Here is a 16,024-nt window from a genome sequence, read left to right as displayed (position 1 = left end):
AAGATAGGTATCAAATATTTTTTTCTGTAATTTAACTGTAGCCTACGTAACTCTAGAGGAACGTGGCCTCCACTTAACGAATTATTGATATTCTTTATTTAACATACATATATATTACATGAAATATGACCATGCTCAATTTAAGTAGCTTTTGTGAATCTGAAATTTTACGACGAGGTTTACGTGGGATTTTTATTTTAACGTACGTAAAAAGAGAAACATTTATCAACAGGCTTTGAGTCTACACGCATGCGATCTTGATTTTATGTGTATCAGTATCCATCTCTCAAACGTTTTAAGCCTAAACTTATTTTAAGATCTGTTAGTGGATAATCCGTCTGTTAAACTTTCTGAACACACACTTATCTGATTTTATTTTAAGATGTGTAAGTGGATAATCCGTCTGTTAAAACTTTCTAAACTTACACTTACCTGATATTCTTTTTAAGATGTGCCAGTTGATAATCTTTTTGTCAAACTTTTAGAAATTGCACATATGCAATTTTACTTTGAGGTACGTTAGTGGCAATGTATTTGTCAAGTTTTATTAACCTATATATCGTATCTAATCTCACCTTACGTCCTACCAGACAAATAATTATTTATCAATATTTTAAAATTCCTTGGCACTTGTGTAATGTGCAATGTTAAAAAAGTCGCAGTTGTTTTTTAAAAACAGTGGTTATTTTATACACAATTTTAAAAATAAGACAGTTTTCAGTCTCAAAAATCACAATGAAATATCAGTATTGTTTTGTTTGTTTGAATTTCGCGCAAAGTTACTCAAGGGCTATCCGTACCAGCCGTCCCTAATTTAGCAGTGTAAGACTAGAGGAAAGGCAGCTAGTCATCACCACCCACTGCCAACTCTTAGGCTACTCTTTTACCAACAAATAGTGGGATTGACCGTAACATTATAACGCCCCCACGGCTGAAAGGGCGAGCATATTTGGCGCGACGAGTATGCGAACCCGCGACCCTCAGATTACGAATCGCACGCCTTAACACGCTTGACCATGCCGGGCCTTTCTAGTTATTGAATGAAATAAAGATAAATGACAGTGAAAATCTAAAAATACGTATAAAGACTGACTTCAAATTCATTATTAAGTATACTTTGTCTTTTTATTGTAAGTTGATCGTACTGATAGCGTTAATAACAGTTATAAGATCTTACTCCGAATTATTATAATAATAGCAGGGGTAGTAGTCGAAGAAGTTTACCCGAAGTAATGATATCGATAGACCGGATTGTAAGATCTTTTCTAAGCCATTTTTAGTCTAAGACTAAGTTAATAATATCATAAAACACTGTAAAAGTTTAGTATTTGCTGCACAGGTTAGAAATTGGCCATACCGGGCCTTGAAATACCAGTAACTTATTATCTAAATTTAAATAAGAATGATGGACGCGATGGAAATGCTGTGAGCAGATGCATGAAATTATTTAATATGCAAATTGGTATTGTGGTAACTGTTTAAATGAGGGTTATGTTGTGCAAAACGTTACATTTCTAAGGATGATTCAGTGATAGACGTCGAAGCATACAGAACGTACAGAGAGTCTTATCGAGTTTTTACTTATTTTAATCATGTATAGTAAGTTGTTGGTATCTTATTGTAATTTTGAGACTGAAAACTACCTTATTTTTATGATATATAAAATAATCGTTGTGTTTAAAATAATGAAAATTTAACTCGCTTGTAATACTTTTAATGATTTATATTAATATATGGTAAAAACATAAAGGATTTTGTTGTATCTATATGTGGAGTATGTTGCTATCTGTTTTAATTTTAATAATAATTTTAACTGGGTACATATTAAAACTATCGTTACTAAGTAACTTTATTAGCATGTTTTTGGTGTAAAAGTTATAATTAGAGTTGACTTCTAAAAATACACTTCATATCAATAAGTAATGTATTATGACGATGCAGGCCCATTACATTTTCGTATTAAACTGTAAATGTACAACCTTTTTCTTTTTTTTTTCTTATCCAGACCCTAGTAGTCAAGCCGAATTGGTTGCTGACAAGGTGTCTTCGAAGTCAACAAGTTCCCCTTCGAGTAACCCACTGATTCCATCGGTAATTTTTGATGGATTACCGCTGGGTTTCACCTCACAACAAATCATCTCCTTTATTGAGCAGTGTAAAGCAGAAATTTTTGTCAACCCCGAGAAAGACCCAAATCGTTCGTCGTGGTGAAGTTTACCTCCAGCTCTCTACCCTGACCAACCTTACTTTTTTTATGAACCGTCCCGGCATTGCTAAATGGTTAAGGCGCTCGACTCGCAATCTGAGGGTCCCCGATATACCAAACATGCTCGCCCATTCACCAGTAGGAGTATTATAATATGACGGACAATCCCTCTATTATTTGGTAAAAGGGTAATTAAAGGTAAGTGGTGATGACTAGCTGTCTTCCCTCTAATCTTGCACTGCTGAATTCGGGATGGCTAGCGCAGATAACCCTCGTGTAGCTTTGCGCAAAATTCCAAACAAATAAACAAAATCTTTGAATCTTGGAATGCAACAATAAGTTCAGATGTTCTATCACTAAAAGCCGAACTCATTTTTTATCTGTTTTTTTTTAGGAACGTCCATCCTTCTACCTTCACAGCAGACATCCAGCACTTGCTTAAAACAAACACTGAATCCAAACTTCATGTTGTCTACCGGATCTGGTCCAGAATTACAGGTCTCTCCACCCAGTTCATTAAGGCAGCAACCACCTCCAGACAGGCAGATGACCACATTTTAACTAACGGCAGTTTTTTTTTATTTCTTTCACTTCAGAGCCGAAAGCCTCCACCGTTGATCACAACTGCAGTTCCAAAAGTCTAAAAAACTTGACTCACAATTGCATCTATCAAGAAGACCCACGCCGCCGTTCACAGCTCTACCTGTTACTAATACAGCTTTATATACCCCACAGGTTAAGAACAATTTCACGCACACGAACCAACACGTTAGCCAACGGACGAAAACAAGAAGCACTATTACCATATTCACTAAGACACCACCATTCCTGTAGCTAATAACTACCATAACCTATACTTAAACCACATGTATCGCTACAGCTAACGCATCGTTCTCTACTGACAACCAGCTGACATCCAGCCAGCAGGTCTAAACTATACGTATCACTATAGCCAACACCCAGACAGCAGATCCAAACCTGGATCGTCAAGAAAGACAAACCCCAGACCGTTTTCGAAGAACAAGACACTGACTACTGCAGATTCTTGCGTCTAATGGTCAATAACATCACCCTTCATCCAATCGCTTTACCTTTCAAGCACGCCCCAGAAAACTTTCAAACTATAATGACATCGACGACTCTGGATGTTTTTAGTCCTATAAAATGATATATGAATTCCTTCTCATGTTTCAATTATATTATGAACCTTTCATTTAATTTCAGCTACAGCTTAGCACGATCAGAGTATTTTAATTGGTGACCTGGCCATGAAAGTGGGTTTTCTTAGGGTTCTCCCGTTCTCCCCTCCCCAACAGTAAGATTATTGCCTTGAAATGTTAGATTATTTGATCCCTGCCTGAATGGGTGCCTTCTCATTTCAAAGTCATTTAAGTTGAAACAAAGTTATAACCAAGTAAAAACCAATATTTAAGTAAATCTTAAATCTAAAATTCTGTTCCACTCAGTTCTTTTATTGTGTTTGATTTCCAACCCCTTAATCCAGGGACTCGCTACTTCACCATAGTCTTGGTCTCAATCCCTTCCAAGAACCACCTAGCCATCCTTCAAGGTACCACCATCGATCAGCAAAGCCACCTCTCTTTCTCGCCCTGTTTTACAGCGTTCTTCATCTAGTTTCAATGTTAATCTAGATCCACCTCAAGTATTTCGGGTTTTTATCATACCCTCCTAGTAATACCACTACTATTTCCGAGCAGAACCAAACTTTAATTCCGCTGGTTGTATATAAAACCAAAACCACTACCAAGATATGTTGACTGACTGGCCATTAACATAGAGTACAATAAGAGTTACATGAGAAATTTATACTTGAACAGTTAGTACAACGCGTTCTTGATATAATGATAAGTGTGTGTTTTTGTGTGTTTTTCTTATAGCAAAGCCTGATCGGGCTATCTGCTCAGCCCACCGAGAGGAATTGAACCCCTGATTTTAGCGTTGTAAATACGGAGACATACCGCTGTACTAGCGGGGGGCATAATGATAAGAAGTGAGCTGTTAGCCAGGTATATAATACAGAGGGTTGAATAAGTCATATTAAAAAAAATGTTTTTGTAAATCAGTAAACTACGCGAAAATCACAGTTGATATAAGGCCCGAAGGGAATAGTAAGATTCAGAAATGCATTTCATTTTATATTTATTTAGCGTTACTTAAGTAGTGTGACGCCTCCAAAAACTTATCGCTTTTGGAAGGGCTCGGCATGGCCAAGCGTGTTAAGGCGTTCGACTCGTAATCCGAGGGTCGCGGGTTTGAATCCCGGACACACCAAGCATGCTCGCTCTCCCAGCCGTGGGGGCGTTATAATGTGACGGTCAATCCCACTATTCGTTGGTAAAAGAGTAGCCCAAGAGTTGGCGGTGGGTGTTGATGACTAGCTGCCTTCCTTCTAGTCTTACACTGCTAAATTACGGACGGCTAGCGCGGATAGCCCTTGAGTAGCTTTGCGCGAAATTCAAAACAAACAAACGTTTTTGGAAAGATACGTCATAGTCCTTTCCGACGTAAAATGTTCACACACTAAGATCATATAAACGTGTTCAGATCGGACATTTAGAACTTTCAAAACGTGGAAACATTTGTGCGTAATGACATTAAAAAACCAAGGAACAAAGTAATATAGATGAAGTTGGGGCACCAGGACCATACGGAAAGAGAAGTGCAACAACCCATTTGAAGCAAACTGCGGGGTCATGTAGCTTTTGAGAATCCTTTTGTTACGAAGGTCAGTGGCAAAAGCCGATCACGCGTACCAGACATCAACATGCAATATAATGAAGAAGGATGTACGTCTGGAAAAGCGACACAAGTTATTTTCATAACATATCCATTCAACCGTCGCATACCTCAAGCAGCTGGAGAATTATACAAATGTTCCTGCTATCACATATGAAGACTTATTAATCAAGTTGCTATATTTTTAAGCCACCAGATTGTTGAAATGGATCCTGGAAAACTATCGTCCCCATAAACTATTTACATTATGAAAAGCTGCATGTAGGGGTGACATCCTTTGGTAAAAGGTCTTTACGATGGAGTCTTTTACGATAGAAATTAAGCTGCAGAGTTATTGTCAAGATACATGGTCATCAGGTAGAGCATGACCAGAAGTAGCGACACTGATTGTAAGAATGTCGTGAGATTCAAAAACCATTTTATTATAAGAAATTGCGTAACTTAAGTAATTGTGTCTTCCCTGTTACGAACTCCGCGTACAGAACTGACAAGAAATTGGGTGAAATCACCCACTTCCTATTCTAAAATACACTGGAGACTATAACAGTACTTAGTAGGGTTAACTGCGATAATGATGGCATATTTGTTCACTTTTTTTGTGTGACTCATAAATGAGAATCTAAACCAGAAATGATCACATAAATAGTTCAGATAAATGTACTTAAAGTCTGTGGGATCTATTGGTAGTTCTATGGTTAATCATGTACATTGTATTATTAGTGTACTTATGTCTAGAGTTGTTTTTTAACACAGCACACCACATTCGTAAGTGTACGAAGATACATCGAAAAGAGGTTATTTCAGATTACAAAAAGTTTAACACATTCATCGAGACGAATATTTGCATAAATTGGGGGAATTGCATATGACATTTTCTTAAGTTTTCGGGTTAATTTCATACATCACACACACACACACACACACACACACACACACACACACACACACACATTTATATAAGAAGTTTAGTTAGTCTTGTACAAACAAGAAAACATTTTAATAAATTAAGCCAAAGTCGTATCAATTTTTTTCCGTTCTGAAATATAAAGAAAAACGCCTTCTGCGTGGCAAACATTTCAAATAATGCTTTAAGTCATTTTGTAGTAACAATTAAAGTAGACTAAATAGAGCATTTACTACATATCTGATATTAATATTACGTTTACTTTAATGAGGATTAAGTGAATGTGATCGCCTGTGCCTGAAAGGGAATAAATAAGGCAGGATCAGAAATTACCTTGTGATTTTAATATTTAATATCTTTTTTAATTCAATACTGTCGCTTCTGACTGCTCAAAAATAATAATTTGGAGTTGGATTCACGCGGCGGGCAAAAAACTGATACAAATAATATTTTTTAAGTTAGTTTATATTTATCAGTTTTAATACTTAACATGATTTTATCCGTAAGCCTTTTGTTGTTGCAATTTAAGAAGATTATTCTGTATCGTAAGCTCATTATTTTTTACTTTAATGTCTTCTCCATCCAGATAACTTAAAGTGATACCCACGTCGAAAACCAATTACCTATTAAAAATCATTAAAAACTAAGACTTTTAAATCATCGATTATTTTAATAACTTAATTAGAGTGCTTTTCCCTAGCACTGGTTTTAGATACTTGTATATAAATGTAGGCGTTTAAAGATAACTAACATCGAAGCTGTGCGGACTGAGACTCCTGATGATGATCTTTTCCTGTGACCTAAATAGTAAGGTTTATAGTTCTTTTAAACCTGCTTGTTAGGCTAATATAATATTAACTGGTACAAAGGGTTGTCTGATTCTTTATTTTTCAGTGGTTACAATATAATGAGTGCCATTTTGGATAAATTCTGGAATTCAATAGCAAACTGATCAACCTCAGCATATGTTAGCAGTGCGATTTATTTATCACACTACTGTATGGTTCATCAATGTTTCTTAAGGGCGAGAATAAGCAATGACAGCAAGAAACAAAATACTGTAGATATATACTTATCACACTACTGTATGGTTCATCAATGTTTCTTAAGGGCGAGAATAAGCAATGACAGCAAGAAACAAAATACTGTAGATATATACTTATCACACTACTGTATGGTTCATCAATGTTTCTTAAGGGCGAGAATAAGCAATGACAGCAAGAAACAAAATACTGTAGATATATACTTATCACACTACTGTATGGTTCATCAATGTTTCTTAAGGGCGAGAATAAGCAATGACAGCAAGAAACAAAATACTGTAGATATATACTTATCACACTACTGTATGGTTCATCAATGTTTCTTAAGGGCGAGAATAAGCAATGACAGCAAGAAACAAAATACTGTAGATATATACTTATCACACTACTGTATGGTTCATCAATGTTTCTTAAGGGCGAGAATAAGCAATGACAGCAAGAAACAAAATACTGTAGATATATACTCCATTCTATTTTATATAGACATACGGGATGGAACGTACGGCCGGATGAAACCTATGGATTAGTACGTTTGGCTGCGAATCAAAAAATCCAAGGTTCGAGACGTAATGATGCTGGATATTCTTTGCACCTTCAACCATAGGCGCATTACAACAGTGAAAATCAATCGCGTTACTTGAATCAATGTGTCGGACAAATCCCTTATGGTAGCGGATGCCTCTCTCTAATTAGTTCAAAATTAGAAACGGTTACACCTGAATAACAGGGACCTCTGACCTTTTATGTCACTAGTGTATAAAATATCGGAAGTTTACTTTCCAATTCTAAAAAGTGTTACTCCACAATCTTTAAATAAAAGTGGCAATGTCTTTTCTGCTACTTAGATATGTTTCATATATTAGAGTTTAAAAGATAAATTACTTGCATTCCAGGTAAATTAACGCTGTGCTGATCACGTTTACTAATTCGATTAGTATCCAAAGTTTCCTAGAGGATAGCATGAACTCACGATATGCATTATAATGTGATATAGACAGTGTCTATTACGGCGATGACTACAAAACTTTCAAATTGCATTAAGATGCCGCCCTGTTGGCTCATTTCTAATTGTCCTTATACACCTCACGAATCCATTAAAATCACAATTAAACATGACAAGCGTGCTTAGATTTTAATACTAAAATCTTGTCTGTGAAACTGAAACATAATTTTTCATGTTGAAGTACAAACAGAAATCTATGTTAAAATAAGCGCAATAAAATATACGACAGCCATTGTAGCCATTATAACTTTTCAAGTAAAAGTAAAAAAAAAAAACCTTTCATAACTTACCTTTTAGTCAGTGACATGTTAGATGAACCCATCACCAACGACCATAATCTTTCCTTTGGGGCTAGTTTGTCGATTCAGACCTTCGATTACTCTTCTTAGGTAAGCTCGAGAGATTTCAAGTGTACTCTAGCTTACGACGAACATTTGCATTCTCTACATTATTATGCATACTTAAGCAAATCATTTACAGGCAGGAAAAGCAACTGTTTCCACTGTTTTTCTAAAACCTTGAAAAACGTTAGAAAAACAAACCTCTATCGCTCTGTCTAAAACTAAAAAAGTACCTTTTCGCTCACATTATGTCATCCCTTAGAAAGAGTTAGTGAAGCAAAAAGACATTGGACAACCTTATGGAAACCTTATGTCTTTACATAGTGCATGAATGTCACGCTAATCTCTCAAAACACCAGTGTTATTCGACTCAAAGCTATCGAAGATATATCAAAGACATGATATGGACAAAGGGTTTTAGAAAGAAAAGAAAGAGAAGATAAACATAGAATACAAATGATCGATACTGTCAAAGGGTTTTCAGAGCAAAGGTAGACTTTATTGTGAGTGTTCTATGCTTAGCATATAATCGGCTGCATGAAGCATTGTGGTAAGGGAGACAGATCGCTTTCCTACCTGGCCCGGCATGACCAGGTGGTTAAGCCAACGATGCGTAATCTGAGAGTCGCGGGTTCGATTCCCCGTCACATCACAACATGCTCGCCCTTTCAGCTGTGGGGCGTTATAATGTGACAGTCAATCCCACTATTTGTTGGTAAAATACTCCAAGAGTTGGCGGTGGGTGTTGATGACTAGTTGTCTTCCCTCTAGTCTTACACTGCTAAATTCGGTACGGCTAGCGCAGATAGCCTTCATGTAGCTTTGCGCGATATTCAAAACAAACCAAAAGAAATTTCCTACCTAGTTGATATCCAATCTTGTTTACTGTCTTCCTACTCCACCTCTAACTAATTAATTCTTGGTTTTTAGTGTCAGTCAGTACAAATACATATACACATATATATATATATATACCATACCAACCTAAATTATAATATTTGAAGTATCTGTTTATAATAAGCAGTCAATACAATATTAAGCGTAAGACCTAAAACTGGAATCACAAGTAAAAACGGACAGAGGACAGCTAGTTCGTCGGCGGAACAGATTCCAGAGGGTAATAATACAACTGAACCTACTCTGACGCGTGATCTAGGCCTTAAACTTAGCCCTGATATGACATATCAATAACATATGTCAAGTAAATCAGGTTAGTAGAATATTATAGCAGAACTTTGATATTTTGGGAGATTAGGGATATCTTAAGGCTGGAATATTATCATTCCATAATATCATCTGTACAATACGTAAAAGTAAAAAAAAGTCACAACTCTGTAAGTTTGTAATTTTATAGACATATATTATAACATTAAGAAACACAAGGATGAAGTATTAACTTATATGTTATAATTTACACAAGTGTATAATACAGAAAGAAATCACCCTTTCTTCGTAGATCCACGTAGTAACTATATCTTCAATTCAACGTAATCATGTCATAAGCAATATATCGAAATTCAGTTTCATGTTGTAAATTCAAGGTTGAAATTCACACCAGATGTACAGGTACAACAGTTCACTGTACTAAAACCTGTCGCTGTTTTCAAATATAGTTTTCAGCAGTTCCCGAATAAGCACAAGGCTTACAGAAGTTACAAAAGTTAAGACTAAATATTTATTACCGTTGGTTATGTCAGTGATCAGACGATACACCTGCAAAAATACAACCACGTGGCAATTCACCATTTACAAATTTAGGGCGAAATTAGTGGTTTATGACAAGAAAAATTGCCTAATTATATATGATGATAATAACTGGAACTTTTGAAAAAGTGTTTTAATGTTTGTACTTGTGGCATCAACATTTAGGAATATTTTAAATCGTTATATAATGGATCCATTAACAAATGGTACACAGTTTGTTTTGTGGACCAGTTTTGCATTGCATATAGGCCCGGCATGGGTAGGTGATGAAGGCACTCGACCAGTAATCTGAAGATCGTGGGTTCGAATCCCCGTCACAACAAACATGCTCGCCCTCCAAGCCGTGGGGGCGTTATATTGTGACGGTCAATCCTACTATTCGTTGGTAAAAGATTAGCCCAAGAGTTGGCGGTGGGCGGTGATAACTAGCTGCCTTCCCTCTAGTCTTTCACAGCTAAACTAGGGACGGTTAGCGCAGATAGCCCTCGTGTAGTTTTGCTCGAAATTAAAAAAGCAAGCAAACAAACAAGTATTGAATATAATTAGTTATTTACTAGTTCAGTAGCATTAGGATTTTTCTATTTGCTTAAATTACGACTGTATAGACCGGAAACGTAAATCAACCATTAAGTTATTGATATTTCGAACTTATTTTCAAAAGACTAAGCCTACGTTTCCGGTCTATACAGTTAACTGCGATGAGTTGAATTTTATGCTGATTACAATACAGAATCATTAAGACTCAACAGATGTCATTATTTACAATTCTGTTGAACATGACAACTTAAACGTTTTAAATATGAGTCACGAATTGTAAATACATTTTTAAAAGTAAATACTTAAGAGTAATAATTTCCATTTCGTAGGTCTCCCCTATTCTAACAACCAGGGAATAGCTTGTTGAAAAAGACGGGCAAATACTATCGCTCTCACGCCATAACATACTCTGACCTTAAATTTCATAACTAACTGAAATAAATTTTGAGAAATCAAGCTTAACCAAGCAAAAAACACAAAAGAGAAGTCGAGGCAGTCTAATGTCAGAAAATTAATATCATTTAAGAAATAAGCTCGTGGCGTATTCACAGACTAATCACTAGTAAAAATCAGTTAGGTTAACGGCTTAATACTAAAAATAAACAACCTTATAAAAATTGTGTTGTTATTTAGTTAGACCTTCAACGCTATCAGTACGGTCCACTTACATAAAACGGAAACTTCAGTGTTTCACCATTAGTTATTTTTATTTAATGGTTGTTTACGTGACTTTATACACAAAAGCACACTGGTGGATGGGTGCGACCGTAAATGATTGAGCTGGGACTTCTTTTTTTTAACAACTTTGATACAAGGTAAATTTTTAATTTTTTATGGTTACAAAGTATATATTTCAGAGAATTTCACCTTGTTCATTTCAAACTGTGAGTTTGAATATGCTGGAAACTAAATACATATCAAGTCAACCGATTTTGTATCATGTGCAATTACTTTTCTAAGAGTGGTTTAAGGTTACACTCCCTTCCTCGCATGGTTTTACTTCACTCTAATACCCATGTTCTTTGGTGTCATGTTCATAGATAATGCAGCCTACACCTTGTGCTCTTTCTTTTCGATTTTCAAAGAGATTGTTTAAATACAGATTTTTCTTAAATTTATTTTGTTATGAGCAGACGGGACCATTTTGGGGGTTTGTTTTATCCTACCTGATAGGCAAATCGGCCCCAATCACAAGAAACGTACATTTTAAATACATAAAATTGTTTATGTCCAATCTTTGTTTCAGATTGAAATGATAGTTAAAAACGGATTAAGCTTAAAACATTTTGCATTCTTGTAAGATTTATCTTGACAATAGGACGCCGCATTCAAAGTTAAGGTGGCCATCTTACTTTACTTCCCCAAAACAGGGGACCCCAGCAATAATAAGTGGAATTAACTGTATTATTATTTGTATTTTGTTCGCATTTTTAGGTTTTTAATTTCTTATTTGACATCCTGTAACCAGCAAAATTACGGGTTCATAAGCAATTTGACACATAAATTGTTCTTTGAAAAGCTGATAAGATCGATATAGATAATTCTAGCGTTATTTTTATGTGATTACTCATCTCAATCAAATATAAAAACTTTCCTACTGTGCTGAACATTGTTATAGTTCGTCGAATCCCACGCTCACATATACAGTGTAAACTGCGAAATGTGTTTATATGGTAAGAGGAAATTGACGTTGTTTTACTAATCCTTTCTTACGTGTGGTAGCTACGGGAGTAAAATATTGGTGCAAAACTAAAGACTATTTATTTTTTAGAATCATATACACATAACTGTCCTCATTCACCGCAGCCTTGCCGATAGATTTGGTGCACAGGTATTCTTCACATGTGAGTGGGGTGGACTGTGATGTGTAGAAATGTAAGCTATAACTAGCAGAAAAAACCACACCATTATAAAATGAGAACTGTGGTTTTGTGCAATATAATCTCTCTTCGACTTTAATGGTCTGAAAATAATTGTGTTTTTAACCGGTCTAGCAGAAGAACGTTTTTTCTCAGTCTTGGTGTGAGGCTGTTATTTCACTTTTTTTCTAAGCTTGGAAGAAACTCCAAGATTTCTTTTAATTATTGTCCTATTGCTATGACTAGCTGTCTTTGTAAGGCTTTGGAAAGAATGATTAATGGTGTTTTCATTTGGTTCTTTGAATCAAACAGTTTCCTCTCATCCAGCCAATGTAGGTTTAATCAACAGTGCTGTACAATGGACCACCTCATTCAACTTAAAACATTATTCAGGGAAGCCTTCTTCATGAGAGAACATTCTGTTTTCATTTTGTTTGATTTTGAGAAGGCTTATGACACTACATGGAGGTAAGGCGTTTTATAGAACCGGCACTCCTATGAGTTTTGTGACTATTTACCGTTTTTATTTGTAACGGTTTACTTAACAAATCAGTGTGGGTTCAACCCTTTCCCTTTCTTTCACACAGGAACTTGGAGTAATTAAAAGCTATGCCTGGAATGCCACCTTTTTCAGTATCAAGAATAATGTTACAACTGATAAACTTCCTTCTACAATTGGAAATAGTCTCTATGTAGATTACTTCCACATTTCTTGTCAGTCGTCAAACATGAAGTTTATTGAGCAACAGCTTCGGACTGCCCTCACTTATTCGTTGAAATGGACCACAACAAATAGTTTTGTCTTTTCTTTCGGTGATTTAGTATTAGATTTTTCTGTATCAATGCAGATTTACGTATATTACTAGATAAACTGGACATTAATCCTAATTTATTTATTTTTTTCTAATAGTGTTAGTCAACGTGTTTTATTAATCACTATTAAGTCATTAATTCAGTTTATTTTGTATTTTTGACGTTAAGATATCTTTGACGTGAGTATTTCTAATTAATCTGTTTCATACACAATACTTTCGTTAATGATAATGCAAGTTTTTTTTCTATCGTTATGAATTTTATGTTAAATACAAAAAAACAGAAAAAACAAGAAAAACATAAAGTCTGTTAATAACACATATAATTTTTATGTGACGTATCGAATGTTTCTATTTTTATTCCAAATTTACTTTATAAAAACTTAGCTACGTTTGGACATTACCAGAAGTTAATAAAATTTTATGTACGGATTGGACGAAAAAAAAACAGTTGTGCAGTTTAATTCATCAACAAAGATTTTATTCATTTCAAAAGTATTCAATTTCTTTTTTAATTTCGGAGAACAAACCCAATTCATACTATCAAAGATACGTGTGTTTTAAAGCAGTAAAGAAAGAAATATATCATAAAAAGTATTTCACCAGCCAAATACGTCTTTAACTGTACAACCGATTGATTGTGCCTGGAATATAAATTTTGCCCATACGAAAACAGTGACTGAAACAAGTGACTTCATAAAACACGACAGTCTATTGCTTCTATTTGTTTTAAAGATCGCTGCTTAGAAGTTGATGAGGTATCCAATCTTGTATAAGTTCGATCACTATAATTATACAGAACCCTTCTGTTCTCTTAATGAACCTAGCTCACATAAAAGCTCTATTTATATGGCGTACATGACAGGTGTTTGTGCTTAGAATTAACATAAGCACGTGAACCTTAATTTACACAATAGGCAATGGTAATAGCATAACAAGCTTTTATCTGTATATCAGACATGTCTATGGATCAGCGGTAGTATTAGTTATTTAAAATAAGATAAATATAGAATCATATACAAAATAGTTTGAAGGAAACCTTTTTTGTGTCATGATTGATGACATGAAAACAGAAAAGAATGACACCTGTAGTATATTTATGTTAGAGTGATTTATTACAACACGTTATTTGACAACGTTAAATATACACGTATATATACAAACAGCACAAAACAGAGGTGTAATTTATTTATGGACTTGTTTTAGTATAATATGTAACATACTACGTGTACATATATATATGTGTGTATGTGGCGTTCGACTCAAAATCCGAGGGTCACGGGTTCGAATCCTCGTCGCACCAAACATGCTCGCCTTTTCAGCCGTGAGGGCGTTATAATGTGACGGTCAATCCCAGTATTCTTTGGTAAAAGAGTAGCCCTAGAGTTGGCAGTGGGTGGTAATGACTAGCTCCCTTCTCCCTGGTCTTACACTGCTAAATTTGGGATGGCTAGCGCAGATAGCCCTCTAGTAGCTTTGCGCGAAAGTAAAAAAACAACAAAAATGTGTGTGTGTGAAAGTAAAGAGTAAAATTGACAAATGCCAAATTTACAAGTGATAAGTATTCTTTTAGTTTTATACTAAACTATAAAGTATTCTTTATAGTTTTTTTTAGTTTTAGTTTTATATGCTTTCCTCTTATATAAACTACGTTCGAATTTGTTAACCACTTAATCTGTTTCCATGCAAAACTGAAGGAAAAAGCAATGTGAATCAATGTTTAACTTCTATTTTCTCTACATCTTGTTTGAAAGTATTATATAAATGCCGTCGAAATACTTAACTATACCTTGCTATATTACTATTCCTTAACTGTGTTTATATTATTTTTGAAACTTAGCAATATACAGCGCGTTTCTTAATACAGTGAAGCAAATTTTAAAATATTATGTATTAAATTCCAGAGTACTGATATTGTATTAAACATATAAAGTTCAAATAATTTTCTAAACATTATATTATATACTCTAACACTTGGAAGAACTAACACTTTAGCTGAATAGGCTCATAGAGTCGCCATAAAAATGTAACTGATTGAGTCCGAGTGATATTAGATTGCATACAGAAGATGTTAGTTTCAAGATTTATTAGTTTTCCTGTTACTGCGTTTCGTATTATCTAAGTTTGGTAAACGAAGAGTTGTACTGGTTGTGAACCGTTATTCGCGACTAAGACTGTACTTCCAAATAACAAACATCCATTTTGTTACAGTTATGGTGCAGGAGAGTTCTTATCTTATTGGAACGCCAATATAGTTAAAATGAAAGTGTTACAGCCTAGACGTGTTTATACGTACGGGTGAATGGTAATATAAATATTTATTTATGTAAATGAAATGGTAGAAAAGTGTTATATACAATAGCAAAGTTACCGAAAATTAGATTAGCATTTTTTAAAAATAAGAATCATACGACACAAATATTCATACCAGGAAAGCTCTATTGCTCTTTATATTAATAGAAATAAATATAATGTGTTTGGAATAGTGAATATAAGATAATAGTCATGGTATAGAGTTATCTGGGTACTTAACGAATAAAAGTTATACATTCATATCAACACATTCTCTAATTTATTAAGTCGGCTTTGTTTATGTTGAAACTCCATGTTGTTTTAAATGAATGGATAATGTAACATTACATATAGTGTTTATGTACAAATATACAAATGCATGCAGTCTCGGAGGCTTTCTAGAATTGTGTTAAAATTCACTTATTGCTTCCTCAGTTTCTATGGGCATTTTTCTCATGAAAACAGCCATTCATTTAAAGGTTGGTCCTAAACTTATGAGCTACTGGTTTGTGAACCATAGCCATATTCACCTTGTATATTAGCTTCTTGATGATTACCACTGGATA

The 16,024-nt window shown here is 34.8% G+C and overlaps 1 protein-coding gene and 2 long non-coding RNA genes across 7 annotated transcripts in view; 2 read left to right on the top strand and 1 right to left on the bottom strand.

Annotated features, from left to right (window-relative positions):
* Positions 1–16,024, bottom strand: part of LOC143223218 (tyrosine-protein phosphatase 69D-like) — a 337,627-nt gene that overhangs the window by 155,975 nt on the left and 165,628 nt on the right. The window lies entirely within an intron of this gene.
* On the top strand, positions 1,500–2,297 carry LOC143223220 (uncharacterized). The gene is made up of 2 exons (XR_013012754.1): positions 1,500–1,599; positions 2,006–2,297. It is a non-coding gene; the product is annotated as an uncharacterized LOC143223220 (long non-coding RNA).
* The window catches only part of LOC143223222 (uncharacterized), a 114,673-nt gene continuing 109,316 nt past the window's right edge, over positions 10,668–16,024 (top strand). The window contains exon 1 of the long non-coding RNA XR_013012758.1: positions 10,668–11,310. This is a non-coding gene — a long non-coding RNA (uncharacterized LOC143223222). The remainder of the gene's footprint in view (positions 11,311–16,024) is intronic.

This window comes from Tachypleus tridentatus, chromosome 8 (assembly GCF_004210375.1).
Source record: "Tachypleus tridentatus isolate NWPU-2018 chromosome 8, ASM421037v1, whole genome shotgun sequence".
Taxonomy (NCBI): Eukaryota; Metazoa; Arthropoda; class Merostomata; order Xiphosura; family Limulidae; genus Tachypleus; species Tachypleus tridentatus.
Note: the sequence above shows the minus strand (reverse complement) of the source record. Positions and strands in the feature narration are given on the sequence as shown.